The sequence below is a fragment of the Lipotes vexillifer genome, unplaced genomic scaffold (genome assembly GCF_000442215.2).
Source record: "Lipotes vexillifer unplaced genomic scaffold, Lipotes_vexillifer_v1.1 scaffold182, whole genome shotgun sequence".
In the NCBI taxonomy this organism is placed as follows: Eukaryota; Metazoa; Chordata; class Mammalia; order Artiodactyla; family Lipotidae; genus Lipotes; species Lipotes vexillifer.
In genome coordinates, this window is record NW_006798798.1 from 7417732 (window position 1) to 7435694 (window position 17963).

The 17963-nt window shown below is 36.7% G+C and overlaps 1 protein-coding gene and 1 pseudogene across 1 annotated transcript in view; one reads left to right on the forward strand and one right to left on the reverse strand.

Moving 5' to 3' along the window:
- The window catches only part of LOC103084210 (zinc finger protein 570), a 345144-nt gene that overhangs the window by 261954 nt on the left and 65227 nt on the right, over window positions 1–17963 (forward strand). The window lies entirely within an intron of this gene.
- On the reverse strand, window positions 4691–7223 carry LOC103073759 (heterogeneous nuclear ribonucleoprotein A3-like; annotated as a pseudogene).

The window sequence follows — 17963 nt, forward strand, 5'->3', positions numbered from 1 at the left end:
AGCAGGAACTAACCAGATGTGCCTTTTAAGAGAAGGTCTACAGGTCAGAGACAGAAGATGCCACCAGGGAAGTCCCTTATCTTTTGATATACAACAGTTATTGATGTTTTGAGAATTTTGCCTGTGTAGACTGTCTGGATATAGTTTTCTTTATAGGCAACCATCCATCTCTAATTTAATTTCATTGCACTACTAGTGGTTCTAAATCTTCTACAGTTAATGCTGGAGACTTAGAATTTTCGTACATACGTTCTTTATTTTTAAAAATTATTACTGGGGCTTCCCTGGTGGCACAGTGGTTAAGAATGCGCTTGCCAATGCAGAGGATACGGGTTCGAGCCCTGGTCTGGGAAGATCCCACATGCCGCGGAGCAACTAAGTCCGGGCGCCACAACTACTGAGCCTGCCCTCTAGAGCCCACGTGCCACAACTACTGAAGCCTACGTGCCTAGAGCCCGTGCTCCACAACAAGCGAAGCCACCGCAATGAGAAGCTCGCGTACCGCAACGAAGAGTAGCCCCCGCTCACCGCAACTAAAAGAAAGCCCACGCACAGCAACGAGGACCCAACGCAGCCAAAAAATAAATAAATAAATAAATAAATTTAAATTTAAAAAGATAAAGTTATAAAAATTATTACCAAGTAGTTGTATGTATAACCTATATAATCTTTGCTTAGTTTATTTTCATTTTTTTCTGATATTGTCTGGATTTAGAGCTATAAATTCTTCTATGAGTAATTTTGCCCACTTCCCACAGGTGTTGCTGTGTAGGATACTCACTATACATTATTTCCAAAGAAACTGTCTTTAAGCTTTTATTTCATCCTTAACCAATGTGAGTTTAAACATTGGATCAAGAGTCAGATGTTACTACAATAAAATATTATTTTTAATTAGCCAGACAATGTGGGCAATAATATTATCAACAGGGTTTCATGCTGATGTGAATTTTAGGATTCAGCATAAAGGATTAGATTTGAATGGAGGCATTATTCATAATATGTTTATGGTTTTTCATTCAGGATAAATCATCTCATGACTAAGAAGGAGTGACGATGATGACTTTGCTTCCACTCACTAGAAGTTTAAAGTTTTTCTCCAATATTAAATTTACGCTATTAAGTCAAATGTACACCATAGTTAAGAGGCTTTCTATAAATAATAAAACAGCCAAAAGAAAAAATAATTTTGACAATGGATTATATTTACTGAGTATGTTACACTCTTAATTATAAGCCATTTAAATATATTAACTCATTTAATCCTTACAAAACCAACATATGCTAGTGAATATAGCCTTGTCCATTTTACATTAAATATAATAAATATAATAATTTATGAAAAGATTTGTTCCAACAATTCGACAATAGTTGTATCTCCTTGGGAGGATTAAAGGTAATTTTGTTGGCTTCTTTGTAGTTCTTAAAAAATTCAGAGAAAATTATTACAATAGAATCATTTTATTAAAAATATCAATTTATATATACAAATAAAGATGTAGTTTTATCAATATTAAAATATACATCTTAAAGTAATGATGTTTTTAATAAAATGGTACAGATACAAAGATATATAAAGGTAGAAGTGTACTTTAAAAAGATCAACTGCAGAGTCTCCAAATTGGATGTTGGGGTATAAAAAGGCTGTCATTAAATCCAAGCTTATAATAATAAGAATATAAAATGTCATCAAACTGCATATAAAAAGTATCAGGAAATAGTTACTGAATAAGTGGTATTGGAATAATTTTGGTGAGAACAAAATAAATTTTAATATTTAATGCATAACTTAAAATGATATAGTATTTTAGCTATGCATAATTATAATTATTACAATTCTATGCAATTGTAATTATATCTTATAATTTTACATAATTATAATAGCTATATTATAATGATAGCTAAATAAAAAATAAAGTGAATTTAAAGTATTTTAAAATAAGAAAATGCAACAAAAAAGATTTTTCACTTTCTACACTCATGATTAGAAAGTTTTAGAAATTTAGACAGGAATGAATGGATAAAGGCCTTCCAATATTAATTTTATTCTTATGGTAGTCCATTGTAAAACACATAAGGCATTCTCATATTAATTATATATCTGTATTTTCTCACCAATGAAGTCCTTAGATTTCCCCTATTAATTATATTTCTAGGGTTTATCTCTCATGTCTGTTACCTGAAAGACATGCTTAAAGGTGTTACAGATCTACCTTTCATAATATGTTTTCATCATTATGAACTTTTTTTTTGACAATTTATCTTAATTTTATTTATTTATTTATTTTTGCGGTACGTGGGCCTCTCACTGTTGTGGCCTCTCCCGTTGCGGAGCACAGGCTCCGGACGCACAGGCTCAGCGGCTATGGCTCATGGGCCCAGCCGCTTCGCAGCACGTGGGATCTTCCCGGACCGGGGCACGAACCCGTGTCCCCTGCATCGGCAGGCGGACTCTCAACCACTGTGCCACCAGGGAAGCCTGCTTAATTTTAATAAAATGTTTCCCAAGCATTATTTTGACCAGGTACCCAGGTTTAAGTTATGAACATTGACAGTGTCCATTTATATAACCAACACTTGAAGTTGTTAAAGATTTAACCATTTTCTAATAATTAGCCTATTTTCTACAATGTTTATTCACATATGTCCATTAACAAATGGAATGTTGTCTGTTACATTTATTGGTTTGTGAGTGTTTTCTGGAAAACTGCAGTGTCTGTGAAGACTGATTTCCATGCTGGCATTGCATGCATCCAAATATTAATGCACAGAGGCACTGAATTAGAGCAATGAGAGCATATTCAAACACTAGCACGCCCCACCCCCCCTTTTATTGCTTGTTTTGCTTAGTACTTCTTAAAACAAAAATAAGAATCTCAAATTTAACGTTCAACTACCGAAGAAATAATAACAGCAGGGCACATACTTAGGGCTCGAATGAAATTTTAAGCACTAGCTGGCGCAAAACAGTAGACATTGGTTTATATATATATATAACCTTGTTATCTAAAACTCTTCTCAACCAGGGTCTTCCAAACAAATTGTAAACTCATACCAACATGATTTAGGTTCAAGCATACACATGGAAATAACAGTGTATTCTCTGGGATTTTAAGTGAATACAAACTCTGACTATCCGAATTTGAAATCAGGTCTTGAGGAAGTGAAAAGCTTGTTTGTACTAAGCAACTGTGCTACACTTCTACTGCAGTAATCACTTGGGATGATTATATCTAGACTGTCCTTGGTTTCATCCAGTAAAATGCAGAGGGTACAAACAGGAAAGCATGCCAGCCAGTTAAGGGTTCAACAATGCATGATTTTTATTCTCTTGCTCTGAGAGCTTGTATCAAAAAAATATATATTAAACCAAGGAAAATAACTGAAGATTTATGGGCGTCTTGTGCTTTAAAAAGGAAAAAAAAAAAGTAGCTACTAATTCACTCAGATAGAGCAGGCTTAGTGGTGCTGTATTTTGAAGATTTTAAGAACGTTTCTTAAGGTAGGAGGAAACGGAAAACATTCACCATCCCTTTCCAGAATTTAAACAAAGGGCAGGAGACATTCTTTACACCCAAATAAAACTATGGCAGCAGTTCACATGTGACCAAGGTGAATGTAGAATGGAGATGTTCTAAACACAGATAGGACTCTCAGCAAAGCTAATACACTAAAATCATATGATTACATTTTGAAAGGAAATGCACAAAAACCAAATAGGAATTTTGAGATTTTTCATTTGAAGTAAATCTTAATGCTATTAAATTCACAAATATGCTAAGTTAAATACCCAATTCTATTATATAAAACACACATTGCAAACATACAAATAACTATTCTCTCCACATGTCAGAGCCCATTCATTTCATGTTTTGGAAATGGGGAGAATAGATCCCCTTAAACTGCAAGTCAGCAGGTGTTTCTTTAGTTAACTTTAGAAAAATTCATACAAAATAGTAATTAACAATGATTTCTTTTTTTTTTTTTTTTTTTTTTTTTTTTTCTTGCGTTATGCGGGCCTCTCACTGTTGTGGCCTCTCCCATTTGCGGAGCACAGGCTCCGGACGCGCAGGCTCAGCGGCCATGGCTCACGGGCCCAGCCGCTCCGCGGCATGTGGGATCCTCCCGAAACGGGGCACGAACCCGCGTCTCCTACATCGGCAGGCGGACTCTCAAGCACTGCGCCACCAGGGAAGCCCAACAATGATTTCTTTACTTGTTAACTCACAAGGAAACACCTTCAAAACTGCATTTTGTTAAAGTTTCTGCACTAAAATGTAGCAAAACTGAACTACCCAAATATTGAAAAGTTTAAAATTCCTTAATTTTTTATTCCTGGTACCACTACCACAATTTACAGGGCAATATACCTGATGTAATGAAAAGAAAAAGAAAAAGAAAAAGATACAACAGATAAAAGCCCTCAGGAATGTACATCTAATTGACACTACATTGCATTAGTCAATAGCTGCACTTTTTGCAAACTGTGGCTATGACAGTCCTGAACAAGAAGGGTTTCCTGTTTAAGCTGCAGTAACTTTTCTGACTATGGATCATCGTTCCTTCTGTGGCAGATTTTTACAGTTCCTCTAATGCATTTGGGACGAGTGTCTCAAAGTAACCTGCAGCTTTCCTGACAACTCCTTGCTCTCTCTCCTGCTAAGAACTGTAGCCCTTTTCTTCTGAGTTTTTAGAACCTTCTGCTACAATCTCCACCACTTCCACCACCAGATCCACAACCACCACCATAGGGACTTCCCGAGCTTCTTCCACCAAAACTGCCCCCCTTCATGGGTCCATAATTTGACTGCTGTTGTCCACTATAATTTCCAAAATCATTATAGCTACCACCACCACCATAGTTACCTCCAAATTTCCTCCTTCATTGTAACCATCATATCCTCCACCACCGCCACCATATCCACCACCTTGGTTTCCATATCCTGGTCCCCCATCACCATCGCCTCCTCTACTACTGTAACTAGGACCACCGCCATAGTTATCACCGTCGCCTCCAAATCCATTATATCCACCATCACCTCCTCCATAACTACCTCTGCTGCCACCACCTCCACCACCATAGCCTCCTCTTCCACCAAAGTTTCCACCACCTCCAAAGTTTCCTCCACGACCCATAAAGTTGCCAGATCCACCTCCATGACCTCTTTGTGATCAGCAGATTGCATTTCTTGTTTAGAAAGGGCCTTTTTCACTTCACAATTATGCCCATTAATAGTGTGGTATTTCTGAACAATTTTATCAACTGTATCATGATCATCAAAAGTTACAAAAGCAAATCCTCTCTTTTTTCCACTCTGTCTTCCATAACTTCTATGGTTTCAATCTTGCCATACTTTTCAAAGTAGTCTCTCAAATTATATTCTTCTATATCTTCTTTAATACCACCAACAAAAATTTTCTTCACTGTTAGATGGGCACCAGGCTTTACAGAATCCTCTCTAGAAACAGCTCTCTTTGGTTCCACTACACGCCCATCAACCTTGTGTGGTCGAGCACACACTGCTGCATCCACCTCTTCAACACAGGAGTAAGTCACAAAACCAAAGCCCCTGGAACGTTTTGTTTGGGGGTCTCTCATCACCACACAATCTGTTAAGTGTGCCCCATTTCTCAAAATGTTCTCTTAAGCTATCATCTGTAGTTTCAAAGCTCAGACCACCAATAAACAGTTTTCTCAACTGTTCTGGTTCCTTTGGATCATGGCCCTCCTCCCCTGGCGGCGGCGGCGACAGCCGGAGTCGGGCTGGGGGCGACCGGGCAGCGGTTTTACCTCTATTTTGAGACCGGACTCGCCTCTTCCAACTCGAGTTCAATATGGGACCGACCATTATGAACTTTTTGATGGCGAACAAGATTTGAACTCCTTGCAAAAGCCTTCCTACATTCCTTGCATTCATAAGGTTTCTCACCAGTATGAATTCTTTGATGCAGAATAAGGTCTGAAGAATGAAGAAAGGCTTTCCCACATTTGTTACAAGTATATGGTTTATCACCAGTATGAATTCACTGATGCCAAGTCAGGTATATTACACAATTTAAAACTTTCCCACATTCATTACATTCCCAGCCCTTCTCACCAGTGTGAATTTTCTGATGTTGTGTAAGTATTGAATCTCTACGCAGGATCTTTCCACATTCCTTACATTCATACAGTTTTTCATCAGCATGAATTAACTTATGTCGAGAAAGGTCTGATGAACAATGAAAGGCCCTTCCACATTCCTTACATCTGTAGGGTTTCTCAGCAGTATGAATCCTCTGATGTTGAGTAAGTTCTGAAGTCTGACGTGAAGGCCTTCCCACATTCCTTACAAACATAGGGTTTCTCACCTGAATGAATTCTTTGATGTGCTGTAAGTATTGAGACAGTATTAAAGGCTCTTCCACATTCCTTACATTTGTTGGGTTTCTCACCAGTATAAATTCTCTGATGCCGAATAAAGGCAGAAACATTGCTAAAAGCCCTAACACAATACTTACATTCATAAGGTTTCTCACCAGTATGAATTCTTTGATGTTGACTAAGGTATGAGGAATGATGAAAGGCTTTTCCACATTCTTTACATTCATTGGGCTTCTCACCTGTGTGAATCCTTTGATGTACTCTAAATATTGAACTAGTACTAAAGGCCTTTCCACATTCATTACATTCATAGGGTTTCTCAACAGTATGAATTCTCTGATGACGAATAAGGGCTGTACCATTATTAAATTCTCTAACACAATAATTACCTTTAAAGGACTTCTCGCTTGTATGAATGTTCTGATGTAGAAAAAACGTGAGGCATTAGTGAAGGCCTTCTGACTTTCCTTAAATTTATTATATTTCTCCCTAGTAAAAATTATCTGATGTTGTATAAAGTCTGGGCCACTATTCAAAGATTTTCTACATTCCTCACATTCATAGGGTCTCATACTGATAGGCACTGTATAATATAAACTAAGTTCTGAAGTGCTACTAAGGGACTTCCTGTATTCTTTATAATCATAGAATTTTTTGTCAGTATGACTTTCTTGATTTGTAGTAAATTGTGAGTCTTGTCCATAGGTATTTTTATGTTTTCTGCATTCATAAAATTTCTCTTTAGTATTAAATGTTTTATGTAGAGAAAGAGATGTATGCTGAAAGAAAGTGGCAATGTCTTCAGAGGTACATGACACTTGGCTAAAATGTCTTTCCTGAGATTCCCATTTAAGTCCATGCTTTGTAAACCCTTCCATTATAACCCATTGGGATGAATCTATTTCATAGTTATCCTTTTTCAGAGATACTTTCTGGTTCTCAAACCTAGATTTATATTCTGAAAGAAAACACAAATAAAAACAGTTTTTTTCTTGGAAGATACAAAACTTTGAATAAAAAAGGGAGATTTACAGTGACATTAATGTCTATAAATGTGAATAGAATGTGTAGTTTTGATATGGTGGTATAATTTGAAAAATAAAGAAAACGTAGAAATTGAAAAGTGATATAGGAAGGTAAGAGGGAAAGTGATTAGGAAAAGATAAATCAGTGATTGTCAAATTTTGGAACAAATTCAAATTATATTTTGGCAAAAAAAAAGTTTGACAACATAGCCTTTCTCTCTCACACATTCAGTGTAGCAAATAAAAATGATACAACCAGCATAGAGGGATATTTGCCAGTTTCTAGCAAAATTTATCCTTTGACCCAGCAATCCCAGTTCTAGGAACCCAAACAGGTACTCTTGGGAAAAAATCTGAAAATATTTATGCAGAAGCATATCCACCACAGAACTTGTTGTAAGAGCAAATGATTAGAACCAATCCAAATAGCCACTAGCTTGGTACTGCTCAAACTCATTATAGTATATGGACAAAATAGAGTTCTATGCAACTGCATAAAGAAATGAGAATCATATAGGTATTCCTATGGAGTGATCTCCATGATGTATCTTTTTAGAGTGAAATAGCAAGGTGGAATTAAACTATCTAGTGTATGCTACCATTTATATAAGAAAGGGAATGCATGAAGATATATACATATGTGTTCACATTAGAAAAAACAATGAAAGGATAAACCATAAAGTTTATAAAAGATTTCATAGGATGGAGGGAATGAAAACAGTGGAAGGGGAGAAGAATGGAAGCTAGGCATCTATGAATTTATGCTGTTTTGTAAGTCTGACATTGGAAATGTAAATTTTTAATAACTTTGTAAAACAAAATTAAATAGTAAATACAAAAATATAAAAAAACAAAATTGAATAGATGAACCTTGTTAGGTTGTGCCATTGGGTTGTGCCATAAGCAGAGACAGAAAGTAATTCTAATGCTGCTGAAATACAAGATTTGATTGTACATTACTAGTGGGTTACCAAACACTATTGAAAACGTTGCATGGTAGTGATCTGAGTGTTCCTATTACTCAAAATGTACAGTATATTTCATGTACATTTTCCAAAAAGATATTGAAAAAAATGAGGAACAAAGGGGAATAGTCTCAATTCATCTGATGAGGCTGGGTATAAAATGAGACAAGAACAGTATTTGAAAAAAAAATTATGATTCAATATAATTAATGGATATAAATGGGTATAGATTCTAAACAAAATATTACCAAATTGGATCTAGTAATTTAGTTAAAACCCCCAAATCATCATAACAAATTGAATTCATTCTAGGAGTATCAAGTTAAATCATAAGAAAATTTGTTAATGTAGGTCATTAACAAAAAAATAAACAAAATTCAGCATCCAGTCATAAAGTAAACTCTTATAAGTTACAAATAAAATAGAATTTCTTTATACTAATGAAGTGTATCCTCACAAAAATACAGCAAAAATACACATAACAATGAAAGTTTAAAATCAAACCCCAATTCATCTTTGTGGTATTCTTTCCCAAAACCCCCAAATCCAATCTAATCATCAGAAAAACATCAGACCAATACAAATTGAGATATATTCTACAAAATACCTGACAAGCATTTTGTCATAACTGTCAAGGTCATAAAAAACAAGAAAAAAACTAAAAAACTGTGATAGACCACGAGACATGACAGTAGAAAAAAGACATTAATGGAAAACCGTGAAATCTGAATACATTCTACAGTTTAGTTAATAATAATGTACTGGACTCCCCTGGTCACACAGTGGTTAAGAATCCACCTGTCAGTGCAGGGGACACGGGTTCATTCCCTGGTCTGGGAAGATCCCACATACTGTGGAGCAACTAAGCCCATGTGCCACAACTACTGAGCCTGCACTGTAGAGCCCACAAGCCACAACTACTGAGCCCACGTGCCGCAACTACTGAAGCCCGTGCACCTAGAGCCCGTGCTCTGCAACGAGAAGCCATTGCAATGAGAAGCACGCATACTGCAACAAAGAGTAGATCCCACTCGCCACAACTAGAGAAAGCCCGTGTGCAGCAACGAAGACCCGATGCAGCCAAAAATAAATAAATGAAATAAATAAATTCATTAAAAAAAAAGAGAAGCCACCGCAATGAGAAGCCTGTGCATCATAACAAAGAGTGGCCCCTGCTCGCCGCAACTAGAGAAATCCTGCACACAGCAATGAAGACCCAACACAGCCATAAATTAATTAATTAATTAATTAATTAATTAATGTATAAATCTTGGCTTCTTAGTTTTGATTAGTTTTGACAAGTATACCACAACAATATAAGGGAAACTAATATTAGATGAGAGATATATAGGAGCTCTTTACACTATTTTTGCAACTTTTTTGTAAATATAAAATTACTCCAAAATTTAAAATTTTTTTAAAGAAAAATTATGACCATAAAAATCATAAAAAATGATGAAGACAGTAACACTACTTCTTTTTTTTATATTAAACTTTAAAAAAAATTTTATTGGAATATAGTTACTTTACAATATTGTTAGTTTCTACTGTACAGCAAAGTGAGTCAGCTATATGTATACTTATGTCGTCTCTTTTTTGGATTTCCTTCCCATTTAGGTCACCACAGAGCACTGAGTAGAGTTCCCCATGCTATACAGTAGGTTCTCATTAGTTATCTATTTTATACATAGTATGAATAGTGTATATATGGCAATCCCAATCTCCCAATTCATCCCACTCCCCTTTCCCCCTTGTTTGTTCTCTACATCTGTGTCTCTATTTCTGCTTTGTAAATCAGATTGTCTATACCAATTTTTTCAGATTCCACATGTATGCATTAATATACAATATTTGTTTTTCTCTTTCTTACTTACTTCACTCTGTATGACAGTCTCTAGGTCCATCCACATCTCTACAAATGACCCAATTTCGTTCCTTTTTATGGCTGAGTAATATTCCATTGTATATATGTACCACATCTTCTTTATCCATTCCTCTGTTGATGGACATCTAGGTTGTTTCCATGTCCTGGCTATTGTAAATAGTGCTGCAATGAACATTGGGATGCTTGTGTCTTTTGGGATTACAGTTTTCTCTAGGTATATGCCCAGTCGTGGGATTGGTAGTTCTATTTTTAGTTTTTCTTGTTTTGTTTTTTCTTTGCGGTACGCAGGGCTCTCACTGTTGTGGCCTCTCCCTTTGGGGAGCATAGTCTCCAGACTCGTAGGCTCAGCAGCCATGGCTCACAGGCCCAGCCACTCCATGGCATGTGGGATCTTCCCAGACCAGGGCACGAACCCGTGTCCCCTGCATCAGCAGGCGGACTCTCAACCACTGTGCCACCAGAGAAGCCCCTATTTTTAGTTTATTAAGGAACCTCCATACTGTTCTCCATAGTGGCTGTATCAATTTATATTCCCACCAAGAGTGCAAGAGCATTCCCTTTTCTCCACACCCTCTCTAGCATTTATTATTTGTAGATTTTGTGATGATGGCCATTCTGACCAGTGTGAGGTGATATCTCATTGCAGTTTTGATTTGCTCTTCTCTAATAATCAATGCTGTTGAGCATGTTTTCATGTGTTTGTTGGGCATCTGGATGTCTTCTTTGGAGAAATGTCTATTTAGATCTTCCACCCATTTTTTGATTGGGTTGTTTGGGTTGTTTTTTGATATTGAGCTGCATGAGCTGCTTGTATATTTTGGAGATTAATCCTTTGTCAGTTGCTTCATTTGCAAATATTTTCTCCCATTCTGAGGGTTGTCTTTTCGTCTTGTTTATGGTTTCCCTTGCTGTGCAAAAGCTTTTGAGTTTAATTATGTCCCATTTGTTTATTTTTGTTTTTATTTTCATTACTCTAGGAGGTGGGTCAAAAAAGATCTTGCTACAATTTATGTCATAGAGTGTTCTGCCTATGTTTTCCTCTAAGAGTTTAATAGCGTCTGGCCTTACATTTAGGCCTTTAATCCATTTTGAGTTTATTTTTGTGTATGGTATTTGGGAGGGTTCTAATTTCATTCTTTTACATGTAGCTGTCCAGTTTTACCAGCACCACTTATTGAAGAGGATGTCTTTGCTGCATTGTATATTCTGGCCTCCTTTGTCATAGATTAGGTGACCATAGATGTGTGGGTTTATCTCTGGGCTTTCTGTCCTGTTCCATTGATATATATTTGTTTTTGTGCCAGTACCATTATGTTTTGATTACTGTAGCCCAATAGTATAGTCTGAAGTCAGGGACCCTGATTCCTCCAGCTCCGTTGTTAGCAAGATTGCTTTTGCTATTCGAGGTCTTTTGTGTTTCCATACGAATTGTAAAATTTGTTTATCTCATTCTGTGAAAAATGCCATTGGTAATTTGATAGGGATTGCATTGAATCTGTAGATTGCTTTGGGTATATAGCCATTTTCACAATATTGATTATTCCAATCCAAGAACATGGTATATCTCTCCATCTGTTTGTGTTGTCTTTGATTTCTTTCATCAGTATCTTATAGTTTTCTGCATACAGGTCTTTTGCCTCCTTAGATAGGCTTATTTCTAGGTATTTTGTTCTTTTTGTTGCAGTGGTAAATGGGACTGTTTCCTTAATTTCCTTAATTTTTTTCCTTAATTTCTCTTTCTGATCTTTTGTGGTTAGTGTATAGGAATGCAAGATATTTCTGAGTAACACTACTTCTGTTGAACGTTTCCTGGAAGGTGTTTTACCACTGCAGTAAGACTAGAAAGAAGCATCCAAGTTAGAAGCATAGGAAAACAAGAACTGAAAATATTTGCAAATTTCACGATTAGTGAAAACTCTACTAATTATTATTCTACTAATTAATGAGTTATGACAAAAATCAACACATATAATGCCAAGAAAGAAAAGTCAATTTTATACCTTTTTAAAAATTACCACTGAATATATATGGAATGATTTCTACACATCTTATTAATAATAATAATAATAAAAAGAAAACCAGCACAGTAAAAAAGGATGCAGAAAGAATAATATCCCATGTAAAAGAGGAAAGAAGAATTGAGAATATAAATGTGAGCATGCTTTAACAAAACAAAACAAAAACGATAAATCTGACTAGACATACAAGAAAAGGTTAACTAGAGTGGGGATGGCAATGGATGAAGCAGTTAAGTATTCAAGCATGACTCCTCTAAGTATAACTTTTATATAGTTTTGACTTTTTTTTATGGCCATAACAGCAGCATTTTCCTGTCAGGCCTGATTTTTTTTTTTCTTTTTTTTGGCTGCGTTGGGTCTTCATTGTGGTGCATGGTCTTCTCATTGCAGTGGCTTCTCTTGTTACGGAGCACGGGCTTCAGTAGTTGTGGCACGCAGGCTCAGTAGTTGTGGCGCACAGGCTTAGTTGCTCCATGGCATGTGGGATCTTCCTGGACCAGGGCTCAAACCTGTGTCCCCTGCATTGGCAGGTGGATTCTTAACTACTGTGCCACTGGGGAAGCCCTAGTTTTCACTTTTGAACCATATATATGTTTTATATATTCCAAATATAAACTAAAAAAATCTAAACTCAGCAATTAAACTGTATATTAAATTGAAAATGCAGAGAAAAGTATTAATGTAATAAGTTTTCAAACTGTACTCTGGAAATCCTTAGTGTGTAATATATTCTAAGCAAGAAACAAAAGAAATAGAAAAAAGAAAAAAAAAACAAAAGAGCAAGAAATCTTGAACGTGACTTAAATTTTATGGTCAGTAGCTGTGTTGGTATTCTAATTCTGAAAGTATTCTGTGGCACTTAGGAGAGAAGATTTGAGCAAATATATTCATGTTGTGGGAAATAGGGTTTTTTTCCCTGTTCAAGGGAAAGTTATAAAATTGAAATGCAGGAAAGTGAGACAGAACCTTGTCTTTTGGATCTGAATTAGAGTTATTAGAATGATTCAATGACAAAAATATCTTTCCTGATTCTTTCCACTGAATGGGTATAGAAGCAATGACAGCTCAGTAGTGATGATACTCAGATATTGGTTGATGAACACCATTCCCTATTAAAAGAAACTAAAGCTTCTTAATGAGATGGCTAATTCCAAGCACAGAGATTATTCAGTAGTGATAAGGGGGAAAATGTATCTTCCAATACAAAGATCTGACAGTCATTTCCATAACTACTTGATCAAAATTACCATCAGTGCAATGAGAACACTTCACTTTGCCTCCTAATAAGATGAATTAAGAAGTACACAACCCTATGTGAGTATCAGATCAGACCCAAAATTTTTTAATGGGAATGTAATCATTGGTGGCAATTAGATAAATCCTGAATGCAAAACACTCTAAGACAGTTTGGCCTTCACTTTAAAATGTTCTTTTGGGGACTTCACTGGTGGTCCAGTGGTTAAGACTCCATGCTCCCAATGCAGGGGGCCTGTGTTCAATCCGTGGTCAGGGAACTAGATCCTGCATGCCACAACGAAGATCCCACACACAGCAGACAAAGATCCTGCATGATGCAACTAAGAACCAGTACAGCCAAATAAATAAATATTAAAATAAAATGTTCTTATTTTGAAAAACATAGAATTGATTTGTTTTTTTTAAGGTACACATTCCAGAAGATGATGTAATAAAATTGAACACAGGCATTATAAGCATTGCTGGGAAAAAGCTTTAGAAGTTTCCTGCAAAAGGGAATTCCCTGGCAAGTCCAGTGGTTAGGACTCAGTGCTTTCACTGCTGGGGCCTGGGTTTGATCCCTAGTCTGGGAACTGAGATCCTACAAGCCGCACCGTGTGGCCAAAAAAAAAAAAAAAAAGGGGGCTTCCCTGGTGGCGCAGTGGTTGAGAGTCCGCCTGCCAATGCAGGGGACATGGGTTCGTGCCCCGGTCCGAGAAGATCCCACATGCTGCGGAGCGTCTGGGCCCGCGAGCCATGGCCGCTGATCCTGCGCTTCCGGAGCCTGTGCTCCCCAACGGGAGAGGCCACAACAGTGAGAGGACTGTGTGCCGCAAAAAAAAAAAAGAAGAAGAAATTATGGGGGAAAATCCATTTACAACAAAAGGTATAGAAAAATGGCAATTTTAATTAGAAATTGAAATTGGGAGGCAACCTAATTAGTCATAAATTGATATAATGTATCTATATTATAATACTGATATAATATATAAAAGTTTATTGGGATAGGAAGGCATATGATATAGTATTTTAGAGGAAATTCATGATGCATTTATATACATCTAATGTCTGTGTGTGTGTATATATATATATATATATATATATATATAGAGAGAGAGAGAGAGAGAGAGAGAGAGAGAGAGAGAGAGAGACACACACACATACATAAATGCATGTAATATGTGTGCTATAGCTAGCTATTTCTTTATGGACTGTAAAAACTCATTTTCAAATTAATTTTTTAAAGTTAACTTCTATCTGTTCACCTGTAATTCAGATAAAAACATGTCCATTATGTCTACACCCCTTTATTTGATTTGGAGAGGCAACATGGCTTAGGAGCTTGGAACACGTACAGCTTGGGTTCAGACCTTATCTCCAAAACTTACTAGCTGTTGACCCTGGACAAGTTACTTCAAGTCCTTGTGCCTGTTTCCTCTTCTGTAAGTGGGGAAAAAAAGTATTAAAAAAATAAAAATCATGACTTGGCTCTGCTTAAAATCTTCTATTTATGTCCCATTTTACTCAGAAAAAGTTCAACCACAATTTACAAGGTCACCATAAACTGACTCTTTCCAACATACACCTCTGATCACATCTCATACTCCTTTCCTTGTTTACTGTCTTAGATAGATTGGCCCTTGGTGCTTCTCATACACAATGAGCCTGCCTGCCTCAGGACTTTTGTAGTTACTGTGCCCTCTGCCTTAAATCATCCTTCACTCCCACCCTATTATATTGATTGCATGCATTAATTCGATTGCTTGATCATCGACCTTTACCTCAATCTTTTCTCGTCTGCAGTCTTTGCCTTCCCATTACAAGCACATAACCTTTTCACCCAAAACTCTCTACCCAAGTGACTGCAATCACTCCCAAGGCTCTAACAATTATAGCTCTGTGAGGCTTTTCCACCTTTCAATCTTAGCCATTTCTTCTGGTTGCAATACGTGAACTCCTCTTACAATTAATTGTACTTTTTGAATGATTTGAAAAGATACTTTCCCAATCCTCAGGCTATACATTTCTTAAGTTCATATTATTTTATAACCTCTATGTCTCCTAGAAAAATATCCTCCACACATAGAATATAAGTGAGTGTTGGCTGAAAGAATGAATACATAAATAATGAATCCAAAAACTAAATATACTAAATACCAAAACATTCTAAGGGAGTGACACATATATAAACCAAAAGATAAAGAGAGTGAACAAATAAGAAGGAATAAGATCCCAAATAAAGGTAGAAGCTTGTCATCAGAATCACCTGCTATGAATAGGAGGGAAAAATGAGAGAAAAGAAGCAGAGATAGGGTTATCTTGGAGGTGGAGGTGTGGGCATTTGGAAGCTCATAGTGAGGTTTACTTTTCTATATAGTTGTGGACCTCTGAGGGGATATTTCCCAAAATATCTCAAAGATATTGAACAACTAAGTTACATCCTGCACTCCTCTCCTCTTGCATGACCATCAGTCGCTTACCTAGATACAGGCCCCTTGTCAGCTTACTGTCAAAAACACCCCAAGGCTCCTTCCCTTGCTCCAATAAAGAGATCACTTCTGGCTTGGCAATGGAAAATCCTACTCATGAGAGAAGAAAGATTTTTATGTTGTAGATGTTTCCGCACTCAAATCCTGTCCTGTGATCAGCAAATAAAGGAGGATGTCACTATTGCAAGGGCCACAAAAAGCACAAAGGATGGAACTTTGGCCTTAGGCCCAATGATGCTTCCCAGACTCTGCAAAGCTCAAGCCATTTCTTTAGGAATAGGGAGAAGAAATGCATAGGATATATGAAAGGCGTTGAAAAATTCTTCTTGGGGGAAGCACATAATCCAGAGGGCAAACTTAAGACTTTTTGGAGATAGTTGTGCTTACTGACTGAGACCAGGTTGCTATAATTTTCCAACATTACATATCTGTACAAATTCCTTTGAGCTGAGTCCAGGCATTCTCACTCTTCCTGAGAGAAGTCTATGGACACATCCTTGAATATCACAATGTGTGTGTATATATATATATATATATATATATATATATATATAGAGAGAGAGAGAGAGAGAGAGAGAGAGAGAGAGAGAGATACACACACACACATACATAAATGCATGTAATATGTGTGCTATAGCTAGCTATTTCTTTATGGACTGTAAAAACTCATTTTCAAATTAATTTTTTAAAGTTAACTTCTATCTGTTCACCTGTAATTCAGATAAAAACATGTCCATTATGTCTACACCCCTTTATTTGATTTGGAGAGGCAACATGGCTTAGGAGCTTGGAACACGTACAGCTTGGGTTCAGACCTTATCTCCAAAACTTACTAGCTGTTGACCCTGGACAAGTTACTTCAAGTCCTTGTGCCTGTTTCCTCTTCTGTAAGTGGGGAAAAAAAGTATTAAAAAAATAAAAATCATGACTTGGCTCTGCTTAAAATCTTCTATTTATGTCCCATTTTACTCAGAAAAAGTTCAACCACAATTTACAAGGTCACCATAAACTGACTCTTTCCAACATACACCTCTGATCACATCTCATACTCCTTTCCTTGTTTACTGTCTTAGATAGATTGGCCCTTGGTGCTTCTCATACACAATGAGCCTGCCTGCCTCAGGACTTTTGTAGTTACTGTGCCCTCTGCCTTAAATCATCCTTCACTCCCACCCTATTATATTGATTGCATGCATTAATTCGATTGCTTGATCATCGACCTTTACCTCAATCTTTTCTCGTCTGCAGTCTTTGCCTTCCCATTACAAGCACATAACCTTTTCACCCAAAACTCTCTACCCAAGTGACTGCAATCACTCCCAAGGCTCTAACAATTATAGCTCTGTGAGGCTTTTCCACCTTTCAATCTTAGCCATTTCTTCTGGTTGCAATACGTGAACTCCTCTTACAATTAATTGTACTTTTTGAATGATTTGAAAAGATACTTTCCCAATCCTCAGGCTATACATTTCTTAAGTTCATATTATTTTATAACCTCTATGTCTCCTAGAAAAATATCCTCCACACATAGAATATAAGTGAGTGTTGGCTGAAAGAATGAATACATAAATAATGAATCCAAAAACTAAATATACTAAATACCAAAACATTCTAAGGGAGTGACACATATATAAACCAAAAGATAAAGAGAGTGAACAAATAAGAAGGAATAAGATCCCAAATAAAGGTAGAAGCTTGTCATCAGAATCACCTGCTATGAATAGGAGGGAAAAATGAGAGAAAAGAAGCAGAGATAGGGTTATCTTGGAGGTGGAGGTGTGGGCATTTGGAAGCTCATAGTGAGGTTTACTTTTCTATATAGTTGTGGACCTCTGAGGGGATATTTCCCAAAATATCTCAAAGATATTGAACAACTAAGTTACATCCTGCACTCCTCTCCTCTTGCATGACCATCAGTCGCTTACCTAGATACAGGCCCCTTGTCAGCTTACTGTCAAAAACACCCCAAGGCTCCTTCCCT